Here is a 14,675-nt window from a genome sequence, read left to right as displayed (position 1 = left end):
CCGCTCCAAGACACTGTCATTCTCCGTGTACATTGGACATGCAAAGTGTTCTTTACCCAAAGCATACAGTAGGTTTATGCGTTCTCTGTCTATGATCTGCAGGGTTAGGGCCTCCTCGACGTGGCGATTACTGGTCCGCGAATAATTTCTGGCACAATTAAGCGGTATCATTGAACCGTGGCCGAAAGAAAAAGAAACTAAGCATTTCCCAGAATAGGAAGCATTTCTTAATTTATTGTTATCAAATAAAGAGGCATAGCATTAGGGGGTAGTGGTGTGAGCGCTCATTGTTGTGTGTGCAGACTGTGCACATCTGTGCAAATTAAACAGTCACCACTGGAGATAACGTGGGTAGCAGCAACAAACAACGTAACCTTTTTAAAACAACGAACGAAGCGGACTCTTGCTGTCCATGAAGAGATACTGGCTAGATCTTGTTAGGCATGTTTAAATTAGGCAAATGAACATGTTGCATTCTATACAGATTATGTAATTCTTTAAGCTAGCCTGCCCCAGTTTTCCTCAGTTTGACTAATTAAGAAGGGATAATAGGATATTTGACCGGCATATCATCAAAATGTCCGGAAAACGAAACCTCTGCCGGTCACTTTGACCGCACCATTTTTTTCTAGCAGAAACTCTGATTGACAGATAATCTGATTTCCCACACGAGGAGTTAGGCAATGCCAGAGCCGAGATGTAGCGGTTTACGTCATAAACCTGGCAGGAAAGTGAGAGGGAGTTAAGTCATTTTCCGACGAATGACCGTCGCAGGAAGTTGCGTCATAACAAAGGGACGCCAGACCCTCTTGTAACAGCTACTCGGTGATACTGCAGACTCGTAAAAGTAGTTAGAAAATAAGGAGAGGGAGTTAAGTCATTTTCCGACGAATGACCGTCGCAGGAAGTTGCGTCATAACAAAGGGACGCCAGACCCTCTTGTAACAGCTACTCGGTGATACTGCAGACTCGTAAAAGTAGTTAGAAAATAAGGCAGAAAAACGACAAGTTTCCTCATGCTGCTTCCTTATGTTGGAATATGCAAAAATGTACAAACAATCAAGAGGATGCTTTCTTGTATGTGATTTCTGCAACAGTGATACTGCAAACGTGTTGATAGCCTATTGTTGAGCCTATTTTTTTATGCTGTAGCCTAGTGTAAAGCATGTCACACTAGACTAGCCTACAGAAAACTAATTGATGTGATATAATGATAACTTGTATGCCTACAATGGTTTATTAAACATCGTAGTCATTTATTTAGTCAGTCATCATGTTCATGTTAATGAATAGGAAGGACATCTATAACGATACCAACATTTAAATAAACCAACATTTCGCGCAATATCTGCCGTGAGTCCCTATGCGTGAGTCACGAGCTCCTCCCAGCTGACTGGCAGATCACGTGGACAGTCACGATCGATTATTTAATAAATACATGTGAATTACGAATAATAATAAAAAGATTCTACCTAATGTGACTATTTTTTCCATGAACTGTAAAAGAAAACACGTTTTTCCCCACTGTATTCTCCATAAAGAGTAAAGTAAATTATGTACTTATTTCTGGAATTGACGTCACTTCCTGGACTCGTCTGAGGCTGGTCTAATGGGTCATTCGTCTCTATAAGACTTAACTCCTACTGGAGAAAAGTTCAGAGCGGCGCAGTCAGTTTAAACAGCAAGCCGGGAAGAAAAACTATTGTCAAGACATTAGGCAATTAGGCTGTACCCCGGAATACAAAAATAAACTTCAGAAAGACAGAAAGTTTGTTGTACTGTATTCTGTAGTCTCAATGACCGAATCAGTATACCTGTTGTCAGTTGAGTTCGTTCAATTCATTTATTGTAGGCTAGTAGCTTAGGCAAATATGAAACGGAGATGTAACGTAGCCTACCGGCGGGATTTTGAACTTGCATGTTTCATGCATTTTAGGGCAAAAAATACCATGGGATTGATGTGTTCTCCATTTGAGGGACGTAATCAATTGCGGACGTGCACAGACTCAGACACAGAGCGCATAGGCCTAGGTTAGGCTACTTTCACTTTCTAGAGCGCATTCATTAGGCTATAAAAGATGCTTCCAAAACAACGATCAAACATTATCAAATGTATCATGACGTGTTGTCACAAAGACTTACTCCAATTAGAAAATCGAAACCAAAATCATGTAAGTGTAAGTGTTCTCTCATTGACGCCTGTAGGAGACAATTCACTCAAAAAAATGAAATCTCACTATTGTTCATCTTAATAAATCCTCTTTCGTTGGATTTACAGAACAAAATTAGGTTTCTAAGGTGAAATTGAGTTAGTTGTGTTATTTCAAATCAATAATGCGTTTTTGCTGATTAACTTAACATGTTTGCATTGGATCTTCACAACTTTCTTGAACAAAACGCATTAGATTAGGAAATGTGTCCCTCTATGGTTGCCGTAGCATTATTTCACAATTTATGAGGACCATGGTGAGGACTCAAGGGGGCAGGCGAATTCCCGGAAGTAGAAGAATCGACGTAGGCTGGAGGGACCACCTCTCTGCTAACTCCCATAGAAGCCCATTCATTCTAGGATTTTTTTGAAATACTATAACTTCATATAACATATATCCTGTGCCAATATTGTAGCTTCTGTGTAATCCACATAAACACTACAAAGGCAAAACAGACTCCACTACCTCGTCCGTAACGTTGGTTACCCGTAAGAAGAATGGTTAGCTTGTTCGGTTGGAGGGAAGCTAGCTTTGAGGTAATCTCTCTTTCGCGCCGTAGGGAGATAACCGTATTGTTTGGATAAGAAGCTCAGTCCACCTTACTGTCTGACGGTAACTCATAAGCAAAACCTAGCATACACGACCGTATGTTAAGGTAAAGCATTACACAGAGGCAACCTAATAATAATAAAAAATTAAACCCAATTTTTAAAAAAACGGCACTAATCATTTCAGAGGTTTTCGATGGATTGACCGTAGGTCGGAAAAGTGGAAAGAAGATTAGCTTTAAGGCTATAACCTTTTTGTTTTGTTTTAGCATGACTGTTTTTGAAGATGATCATGTATGGTAGCTTCAACATTAACACGACTTGGTGAGGATGATATTAATAATAATACATAAATAAATGTTTAACTTTGATGACTTTGAAGGCGAAGGAAGTGTGAGAAGAATTTCTGTGTATCTATCATATGAGTTACAAGATTCAGTTCGATGGGTAACGTCACGAAGTTAGGTGTGAGTCTGCGCAGTACTGGGGGGACCAACTGAAAAATCGTTCTATTTGACTCAGTGCCCTCCCATTGAAAACGACGGAGTCTGTTCGTCGATTTCTTTTACTGTCTATGTGAGGACTCCGCCAGAGACCGTTGAGAAAGTGAAGGTCCGCCATTTTTTCCTCGCTTGCTCACGGAACATTGGATCCTGTAATTGCAAGGTATGTATTTGTTGCTGTTCATAGTGTTTTTGTTTTGAGTTTAGCGAGTTTGTCGTAACAACAACTTGAATAATCATTTTAGTAGATATTATGTGTAAGTGTAAATGTGTTACTAAACTCGAGCAGCTAATGTTAGCTACTAGCTGCTAAATCTGTCATGGTGGCTGGCGAGCTAAGTCATCTCAGGCTAGAATTCTATCATGTTTCTCAGGTTAGTTTTGCTCCCTACTGATGATAGACAGGGGTGGTGCCTTGATGGGGTTATTTCATATAAATCACAATTGAATGTTCATAGAAGTGCCAAGGTCAGGACGACTTCATGTATTTAACTGCTAAGATAAAATAGCAGCTAACGTTAGCCCCATACAAACCCTGCCTGGGTTTATGTGAATACTAAAAGTTGGATCAGTATCTGAAAAGTTTATGTTTACGTTTATGTTTAAACGTAGGTGCACCCCACTCTGACCAAATTATCTTTCTGTGTCATGAACAATTAGCTAGCATTGATGCAGACTCTAAAGTCCGTCAAGAAACATTTGAATCATTTGAATCATTTTAACGTTCGTGTAGCAAACTCTGCCATCTTGCCTAGTCTCTCTGTAACATTAGCCACTTGTAGCTGCAATCTTTGAAGGACAGCAGTTGCAGGAACATCAGACTTGTCATTATTTTTGTATTGCTATCATAGGCAGTGTTGGGGAGTAACGGAATACATGTACCGGCGTTACGTATTCAGAATACAAATTATGAGTAACTGTATTCCGATACAGTTACAAGTTAAATAGTTGGTATTTAGAATACAGTTACATTGTTGAAATCAATGGATTACATGACGATACTTATCTGTTTCATAAGTTTGTTCACTCTCTAAATAAATGAAGGCAACTCCATTTCCCAGAAGCTCCTGAAAGCAATCTATGATGAAATTGTTTACATGTTTAAATCCAAGCCCCGCCGTCTTGCACTAGCCTCAAAACGCAGCCAGTGCGCATTATGGATGCGTCATTGGAGACCCTGAAATGACTGTTTGCACAGCAAATTAGGAGTAAAGTAAGTGGAGGTAACTCATGTTCCTCACTGATCGTGGTTCCTGATGTCTGTTCAAAGGATATTTTCCTAAGTATTAATAGCTCAGGCTACTTCGGCCAATCAGTTACACAGTTTGCTAAGCAAGCAAAGCCTAGTTCACGTGTTGATTTAGACCTACAATAAAACCAATCTCTAAAATAGGCACTGCATTCTAAGTTTTTTATTCTAACTTAAAATAGCTTTATGGATTATTATTTTTTTCTAATTAGATCTACATTTACGTTTTAAAATGAATTATATGGTGCAGCCTCTGAATAATTATTCTTGCGAGTAGGCCTAGCATATTTTAACGTGCGGTTTTTGATTGTCATTACGCGATCACGTTCATTTTGAGAGCACTGATATACAGTAGCCCATAGTGTTTACATTTACAAGTCATTTGCGTTCCACCTGTCATATGCGCCCCTCACTTGTAGCCTACTGGGTTGATGCCACCGAAAAATCTCACAGGCACACCTTAATTATAATTTCTGGCTACGCCCTTAAAGTAGCCTATTTATTTTGTTTGTTTTAATTAGCCTAGTCGCCTGCTGTAGTTTTAGTGGTCACCTTGCTATTTTAAAGTTGTATCAGGTAGCTTAGTTGCCTTTACATTCTCCTATGTGGGCCTAACACTTCAGCCATTTGGAACAGAAGAACACACCAGAATAGGCCTGTTTAGTAGGCCTAAGCAGGATTTGATGGCCGCATTCCTACACTTATAAAATGCAATTCAATGCGAAAGTAATCTAAGTATTCAGAATACGTTACTCAGATTGAGTAACGTAACGGAATACGTTACAGATTACATTTTTGGGCATGCATTCTGTATTCTGTAACGGAATACGTTTTGAAAGTAACCCTCCCAACACTGATCATAGGCTACTTGGCTCTCATCCGGCTTATATAAAAGAGCAAAGCAAATGGCAGTTTCTTGCATGGAAACTTGTCCATTTTAAGCACACATATTTGTTGTCAACCCCTATATTCAGGAGGTAAATACATTTTTCATGCTAGAGGCTGCCTACTCTTCAATGTTTGAATGATTTGTTAATCACAAACAAGTAATTAATTAAATCACAAACAAGCCAATCTAATTAAAGGTTTTCTTCCTAGTTCAATTCTATTAAAATTCTCAATTGATTCTGTGATCTAATATTATTATAGTTTTACACAAATTTGTACACTCTTTCTCCCCACAGGCCTTTATGTGACAGTGCAAAGAGCGCAAGACCGGAGTGTCATCAAGGTCTCATTTATTGAAGTATTACAGGTTAGCATGGTTACTTTGGTCGCAGACACCCATACCATATGCTAATTGTAATTCTTTCTGTATTTCCAAATGCTGGGTTGTATTGTTAGATGTTCTTTCTATCTCCTCTCCCCTCATAACGTTGTCAGAATGTCAGAACTCGACATCATCTGCTCCAGGCTGTCTGCTGTGTGTGCGTAGGAAGGGAGGAGATCATGGCTGCCATTGACCAGGTTAGTGAGTTGTTACCAAGTTGTTTTGTGCCTCCCACTTTGAAAACCTGTGATCCAATATTAGGCCATTAGCTACCGGACCTTGCCATGCACCTGCTAACTTTTTTTGAAAGGTCTTACCTTGCTGACATGACATGAATTTGAAAGTTAACATTGACATATTTGGGGTGCACTGCCTGTTTCAACCCCATGAATAGATTTACATTGAAGATCAGTGCGTTCCAAAAATCTCTTTTAACATTTAACATTTTAACATTTAACAAAGGGGGTTGCATGGTAAGGCATGGTAAACATTAAGATGCTTAATTTGTAAATGTAAGTAAAGTAGTGTTCATTTCCCTATTTTGCAGAATTATACCATTGGCTTGTTGAGAGCTTGCAACCTGAAAGCACTTGTGTACTTAAATGAAGGCTCTGAGAAACTCATAAAGGAATACCTGTAAGTGTAAATGAATATCAAAAAAACAGTAAAGCATTACAGCAGCGAGAGTAGCAGTGGTACGTCTAGTGGGAAGATGGGTATGAATGAATATGGCTTCTTATATTATTTTAGTACCCATGGACATTTCCTTGTTCATGTTTCGGTGCTTGTAATGTTTTGTTAAGGCTGTCTATATGCATGTTAAAGCAGAATGCATGTTACAGCAGAACAAGTCACCATTGGTCTGTTTGACCACGCATAAACCCTTTACAGACAAAGCTTCCTAGTCTGTGTTGGTAAAATGTCACCCAAAGTTTTAATCTTTGGTTAACTAGCTTTTGAGTTAAAAGAAATCATAGACGTTAGAGGGATTTTGGAGAGCGGAGAGTCTAAAGCAATGGTTCGGAGTGAATTTCACCAGAAGTGTAATGTCCGGAATATTACCAAACTTCTACAGTAGTACAAAAAGGGTCTGTACTCATAAACAACACCTACTGCAACGCTACGTAGACGTCACTTCGTGATTTGTTAAAAGCCTGTAAAAGTCCTGGCAGAAAGCGATGCATAAGTTTTATAAATGCTTGTATTTTCAGGTCAACACTTATTGACCTGAAAATACAATTTCAAATATCATCCAGTTATCAATATATGACTATGGAGTGTTTAATTCACTAGCTTTTCTCTTACACTTGTGAGTTTTGCAAAGGACTTTTACAGGCTTTTCACAAATCACGGAAGTGATGTAGACGTAGCGGTATAGCAGAGAGTAGAAGCTATCAGGCAAGTGTTATTTAAATAAGCTCCTGGTGTAGGCTACTTACAAACTTTCCAATGCCTCATTTAATGAGTACAGACCCTTTTTTGTACTACTGTAGACGTTTAGTGATATTCCGGACATTATTATGGGGTAATTTATGAGATACACTTTTGGTTTTGGCAAGCCATTGGGCTGATACATAGACTGACAGCGCAAACTCGACCAATGTCTTGGGGGGGGGGTTTGGCACTTGCGATGATCATGCAAATGACCCAAGGGTGAAATTCACTCAGAACCATTGCTTTAATTTAAAGGAGATGGGAGATGCGAGGTTAATCCACTGAATTCAAACATATCTAAAAACATATACTTTTGTTTGAAAAGTCATCAATTAAATGTATTTTTTTTTGTCTGTGGTAAAGGACGCGGACTGATGCCCAGAGCCAGATGGAGAAAACCACCATCGGGATCTTGGCAATCAAACATAAGGGTGCCAATGCCTCCACCTAAAGATGTAGACATTATAGTTGAATCACTAACAATGTAACAAAACTACACATGCCGTGTTTAGCAGAGATATTTTTCAGTTCATTGCATTTCTATTTTACTAAAAAATGTCCCTGATGGATTGATGAGAATGGAGACAAAGGTTGCTGCTAAATAAATGCAGATTTGTTTTGAAGACCGTGTGTCTGTTTGCTATTTCAACACATTTGTTCAATTTTAGACATTTTATTTTATTTAGAAATGTTATGCAGAACAAATTCAACTTGTTTACTTTGGATTTACTTAAGAACTTTATGTTTAGGATGAGTTTACTTAAGAAAGTTTTGTCAAGTGTGGTTCCACGTAACTGTATCACTTAAACGTAACTTAATGTGGATGTGTGCTAGATATCTTTTTAGGTTAAATTAATTGAACATAACAATGTCACTTTGATTGAACAGAACAGTATTAAGTTGAGTCAATGTAAGAATGCTGAATTAATTGAACATAACAGCATTAAGTTGGTTGAACACAGCCATATTAAGTTGAGTCAATGTAAGAATGCTGAATTAATTAAACATAACAGCATTAAGTTGGTTGAACACAGCCATATTAAGTTGGTTCAATGTAAGAATACTAAATAAAAATAAAGGAATTCAATTACTTACCATCTACTTTATTCACTCTTGTTCAGTTAATGTTATTTATTTGAGTCAATCGTAAAGAATATAGTATCTTTAGAGTTATTTAATACAGTTTCGTGGAACCACTTGACAAAACATTTTTAATTAAATCCAACAAGATATTTTTTTGAGTGAATATCGTTGATCCAATTTTGTAAATTTGCACGTCGTAAAGTTTAATATGAGAGTTAAAATAAAGCCAGTCATACAGCAGAACATTTTATTCAATATTTTACACCTACTAAATCATCAAAGTAAATTTCAAAACTTTTCAGCAACCGTGAGTCATAACTCGTCCTGACTGGGGCAACCTATAAGCCTAATACATCCCTCTCTGATGAAAATGATTGAAAAGAAACCGTTTGCATAATTTTAGCTCCTCCGGCCTTGTGCCGTGGGAGAGGCCCGTCCCACCTTACCCGGAGGTGGGGGAGGGGCGCCCTCGCACCGGGCCCCTGCGCGTCCCGGGCCGGGGGCGTGCCGCACCTCCCGCACCCCCTCAAGCTCCGCCCCTGCACACACACACACACACACACAAATAAGTAAAATCACACTCACAGACCTCACTCATGCACCCCAAAGAGCAGTAGGAGAGTAGCTTCATACTCCAGTGGGAAGCCAGTGCAGCAGAGCCATTTGAGCCATGCGGAAACGGGGACCAGGATGATGAATCTACTTAATATACTGATCCAGTCGCACAGCAGAGCTCCAAGAGACGCCTGACACAAAGATGCATGTTCTCATTTTGCACAAGACCCATTTGTATGGTTAATGCATATCACAGATAGAACTGTTAACACTCTAAACTGAATTGATGGATAAAATAAAACCTCTGGGTTTTGTGCCCATGCTACAAATCCATTACAGATCAATAAATTCCATTCCGTTTCACACTTCTTATGACCACTTGCAAAATGGGTTTAACATTGCAATAGCAAAGAAGTAATGTCTTTCATTAGCAATTGTTATGCTCTTCCAGTGATTGAACTCGTACTACCACAGGATGGACAAACGCTCTTGAAGATCATACCTTGCACTTGTGTTGTCTAGAGGGCTGCTGAGTCTGAATGTATTTTCCTTTAATCCAGTTTGCCTTTTGATCTTAATTCAGTTGTTGGCAGAGGATCCATTTAACAAAATGGCTCTCATAGAAATTGAATTGCACATGGAACGAGTTGCCAGACAGTGAGGGTTTTTTCCTTGACTGTTTCATCTGTTACAGATATATCCATTCTTCCTAGATGAAGAGACAGATGAAGAGGTTAGGCCAGACAGTGTTATCAATGTTATGTATGTTACATAGTATCATATTTCCTTTCCTTTCTTTCCCTTGGTTTTCTATTCTATTTCATTCTTACTTCACCACATCATATTTCATGTGCATGGTGTGTTTCACTATACTGCACAATGAGGCCTTGCTTGGCTTACTTTGTGACCCTGTTGTTAAAGGTGTAGGGTGTAGGCTACAAATATTTTTAATATATACATTGTGAAAAGCTGCATATGTTAAATCTGGTCCGGGTAAGTGTATGGCAGACTAGGTCTGAGACAGATCTGTGGGAGGCACACTGAAGTTTGAACATCTTTACAAGAGCAAAGCACAGATTGCGCCATCTGCTGGTGAAGCTTAATCCTAACACCTAAATTATTTAGACTTCTAAATGGTAGTGTGTATGCACAAATATGTGATGAAATATGGCCATTTTTATATATATTTAATACCTAAACATATTGGTGCAATTCAAATATTTGAATTAATCTTCTGAAAATTGTGTTGACATTTGCTTTTTTGTTGTTGATGAATGACTAACGTCTTCATTACTGTAAACTCAGCCAAACTGCTGTTTGTGTAATCAGTTTGAATAATCTGCATGTCTGTGTCTATTATAAACCATCACGACCCAGCCTCACCAACTTCACTTAGTCAGCACAGAGACTGAACCTTATCAGTGGGTACTCCAAATCTGCTGACCATGTGATATCTTCTTGGCAATCTCACCATCTTGTGGTCAATTGTGATTAAGAAATCAGGGTCATGGCCGCTGCTGGAGAAGAGCATTAGGAAGACCTTGTTGAATGGTATTGTTGTATTGCTCGTGTCCTCTGTATTTACAATTGATCCAAAAAGCACATCATTACCCTGTGCTCAAGATAAATAATCTTACATCTCCTCCTTTAATTAATCTCCTGCTATTGATGTCCTGAGGCTTTTGTATTTCAGTGACTCCTAGAGTTGAGTCAGTGCTTAATTGAGAATTGATTCCCCGCAGGTTCATCAATTTTAGCCTCCACCCTCTTTAAAATACCATAAAATGCAACAAACATTTAATTAAACCTCCCAGAATTGCACCAGTACAATGTCCCTCCCCGTGATGTCACGACTCCATGGCTGTTAGTAGCTGGTCCTGTAAATAACCAGTAGGTGGCGCACTCAACTTGAAGGTGAAAAGAATTTGAGTGACATTCCAAGCACTTCTCTGCATTCTCCCTACTGTGTTGTTGTTAGAAGCCTAAATGACAAACCAGCTGTGAGAAGATTAAGATCTTATCTCTCAAATTTATTTGGGTGAGGCTTCGGGGATCTGGAGCAATGAGGGAAATTCACTCATGAATAATGTTATCGCTGTTTCATCTTCTTTGTAATTTTGCCTTTTGCACAGTTGGCTACAGGTTCCAGTGGCATACATTCATCCAGTGTTGCACACATCTCAATTTCTTTCACTCCATTTCTCTCTCTCTCTGAATAGACATTCTTGGTTTATTGAAGTAATATAGAAGTAAACACAAAGCATAATAGATTAGTTTTACTAACCTCAGTTTCCTATTTAATATGTTATTGTATTATTATCATAATATATAAAAACACAAGGATGTTATTTAAGGAAGAGGCTACTGGCCAAGAGGCTGACTAAAACAGGTCTTTGCTCTTTTGCATTTTTTAGTCATGTAGAGAACTTTTTATGGCTTCACTAAAGTTAACAGCTGATAAAACTTACAACAAAAGCATTCAATCGCTATTCTAATATGATAGACATCAGCCACAAAAATTGCCCTTGTGGCAGCTTGCATTCAGACAAAACCTTTTCACAGTAATGCATTACACATCAAAGAGGGTTTGATATCAGTGTGAACTGCTTTGGCTGGCTGGGTATTGTTGTTTTGTCTGAGGCCCACTTGGATCGATCTCAAGTTCCTGGGAGCATCCAGCAGGAGGGTTTGGAGCCAGGTTGGCTTGGCCTGAAAGATGCTGGAGAAAGGAGAGGAGTATGGCCTATTAGACACTGCATGCAGAGCCTGCCTGAGTTGACTTGATGGTATGTTATCACTTCGCATCACAATGCACAGACTGAGTGAATTTTGAGTTTTAGTGAACATTACATTTTATTGGGAACCAGAATGTAATGGAAAAACAGAGGTTGTGCTACATATTTCATCCTCAGAATTCATCCAAAAAATCTAGAGAAAAAACATATTTTTTTATGACTTCCTACATCCCAGCAGCCTGGTTAGCAGACCTTCTCAATTGTAATCGAGAGTGGGTCTGGAAAAGGTTCATTGACTTACTACTTCCAGGGCGTAACTAGCAGTGAAATTAAACTTAAATTGGTGCATTTAACTCTTACCAAATCGTTTCAGAAGTGTAGCAATCTCATAAACAAAGATTTTAAATGCAGTTGTTTACTCAATTCCAAAAAAATACACGTCCATGCCTGATTAGCGATTGTATTTCTGTGCCCGTATTTTAGGGACATTGGAAATGGGCTTCAATGGCCTTTTGGCCAGACGGACTTGCAGAGCAAATCCCAAATATGCCAAAGGTTCTTCTGGGTATTCCCAGGCTAACATCCCAGCACAGCTCTCCAATTCCAGGCTGTCATATACATCACATGACAGTCTCAAACTGTCAGTGATGCACTCTGTCACAGATAAGGAACAGGATCAAGAAAACTCTCTGTTATAGCTCAGAAGTCATCTTAGAAATACTTGCAAGGGTTAAGCAACTTTTTTTGTGAGTTCACTGAATAATTTAGATAGTAAAATAATCTCATTTGGTTTCCATGTGGAAAATCCTGTTTTGTCCCTCATGGCGTGCCTCTGACTGAGGACTTACGGCATGCATCAGGCATTCTCTGTTTGCTTAGATGGAATTGAGAATTCAATACGAGCGTAAAATTTCATTTGTGGCAGAAACTCTGGCTATGTTGTGATATTCCGCTGAAATTAGACACACCTCATGAATACAGATGCGACTTAAAACACTGAGTGGGGGTGGGGGGGTGATGTGTCCATGAAAGTGCTCTGCCTCTCCTCAAGGTGTGTTCTCTGTTTGAGTGGTGCAAGCACCGCTGCTAAATTTAACTACAAATTTCCTCTAAATTCCAATTTAGTTTGAGGCAATCAGTGGGAAATTTAAATTCTTATCAAAACAAACAAAATTCATCAGCTGTGATTAAAACTAATTCTTGCAGTGTAAGACTCTTATAGATAACAGGAATCACCCATGTATCTATAAACTTCACAGAAAAAGCTATCCTCTTTTGTCCTCACAGCAGGAAAGAACCTACGTGACTAAATGTGTTTAAAAAGAAATGTGATTACTGTGTTGTGATTCCGACTTATCTGTAAGCAACTGCTGCTCCAGCAGCTCGTCCAGATCTGATATTTGACAGCGACCGACCGCTGGGTTGCCGTGTGTGAAGGCTGCTGATTGACAGACAGACAGTGACAGACATGAGTGAGATGTGGTCGGTGGGGGCAGACGTGTCACACATGGCAGCCCCACGCGCCTAGGAAAGGCGTCCCTTTTTCAGAGGGGAGGGCAGAAAAGAGCATACCTCCTACAGGGACCCTACCAGCTGGAGCATGTGAGGTGAAGAGCAGTCAGGATCTGCAGGAGGAAGAACAGTAATGGCAGCTATAAAGTTATACATGACTGTAAATGATAATCATTTCCTTCCCAGGCCCAATTCAGGCCCAACCATGACCAACACGCTGATTTGCTTTTTCACTGACATATTCAGACCTCCACATGATTGACAAGTCCCATTTGTATTCTCAGCTCAAACGTCTCTTGTGTTCCTCTCTCCCCCACCATCTGCAGTGTTCTTGCCCTTTGGGGGATCTTTGGAGGCCTCTCTCCATCACCCCCCTCACAATCAACATGGACAGGAGGTGCTCCAGTGACGTGGAGGCTCCAGGCAGGAGACAGTGCGGACCCTGCACCTTTGAATGTGTTTGCCCACCTCTTTCATGCGCCTCAGAAGCATGCCAAGCTGGTTGCTAGTAGCTATATGGCACCACTTCGTCCCCCTCTCTCTCTTCACCAACACAACTTTTCTGCCCTTCACTGACGAAACTCTATGAGATATTAAAAGCACTGTATTTAATCCATTTTTCATAGGCAGAGGCACCGCAAGCAGCTTGTAAGAAGACCCAGAGAGGCGTGCAATGTCCTGACAATGATGGGGCTATAAGCCAGCAAGCAAAATCAGTGCCGGGTCGAAAAGCTTGGCTAAAGAAATAGACAGATGTCTTAACTATTCCATGTAGTCATGTCGTGTAGTTGTGCAGAGTGCAATGGTGTCATGATGTGTTACTGGCCATGAGAGGTCAAGAGCACGAACTGCCATAGCAACATGCACGTCTAAATATAAACCATGCATACCCATATGTGCATGTGTGTATGTGAGAGAGAGAGAGAGCATGACTGTGCTTGCCCGCCTGCCTATCTGGAGATTAATCTAGTGGTCTGGAACGTGCCCCATCGCAATGTTGATGTTAACACAAGATAAATTATGTCCGGGGTGAGTCATCAGAGCCGAGGCCCTATCACGTCTGTCCGTGCATCGCGTGGCCCCCGCCACTCCAAGCGGCGGTGCGGTGGGGGGTGGAGATGGCGGCTTTGAAGTCCACAGGGCCGTATGGTGTGCGGTGTCCCCCGGAAGCGTTGTCCATGCACAGCTCTGGCTGGAGATGGTCAGGACAGACCCCTCGCTCCCTACACACACGCGCTATGCCCCGCAGGGTTGGCAAAGGGAAGCCTCTACTGAGCCATCTGTTTGTAGAGATCACACAATATATCCTTGCTGGAATCCAGCCTGTTTCTTTTGTATTTCTGAGTTATGAAACCATAATCAGTTTGGTTTAATATACACCGGTATGTCAATATTTACATTGCTAATGTTTTCTATAGAGCCATATGCTACATGGGAGAGACTGAGGACATGGTCCAACCCACACAGCGCATCCTGACAGCCCCCATGCCCCTCCCACAGATGACTTCATTACTGCTGTAGCCCCACCCCCACTGACTTCATTACTGCAATTAAGAGGGCTGTAGCCCCACCCCCA

At 40.3% G+C, this 14,675-nt stretch overlaps 1 long non-coding RNA gene across 1 annotated transcript; it reads left to right on the top strand.

Moving 5' to 3' along the window:
- Window positions 1–5,708: 5,708 nt before the first annotated feature.
- LOC143110322 (uncharacterized) lies at window positions 5,709–6,411 on the top strand. The gene is made up of 3 exons (XR_012984120.1): window positions 5,709–5,765; window positions 5,894–5,977; window positions 6,328–6,411. It is a non-coding gene; the product is annotated as an uncharacterized LOC143110322 (long non-coding RNA).
- The last annotated feature ends 8,264 nt before the right edge of the window (window positions 6,412–14,675 follow it).

This window comes from Alosa pseudoharengus, unplaced genomic scaffold (assembly GCF_046254945.1).
Source record: "Alosa pseudoharengus isolate Yale_2024_CS ecotype anadromous, Long Island Sound unplaced genomic scaffold, YU_APseudo_1.1 YU_APseudo_1.1_scf_7, whole genome shotgun sequence".
NCBI classification, from domain to species: Eukaryota; Metazoa; Chordata; class Actinopteri; order Clupeiformes; family Clupeidae; genus Alosa; species Alosa pseudoharengus.
Note: the sequence above shows the minus strand (reverse complement) of the source record. Positions and strands in the feature narration are given on the sequence as shown.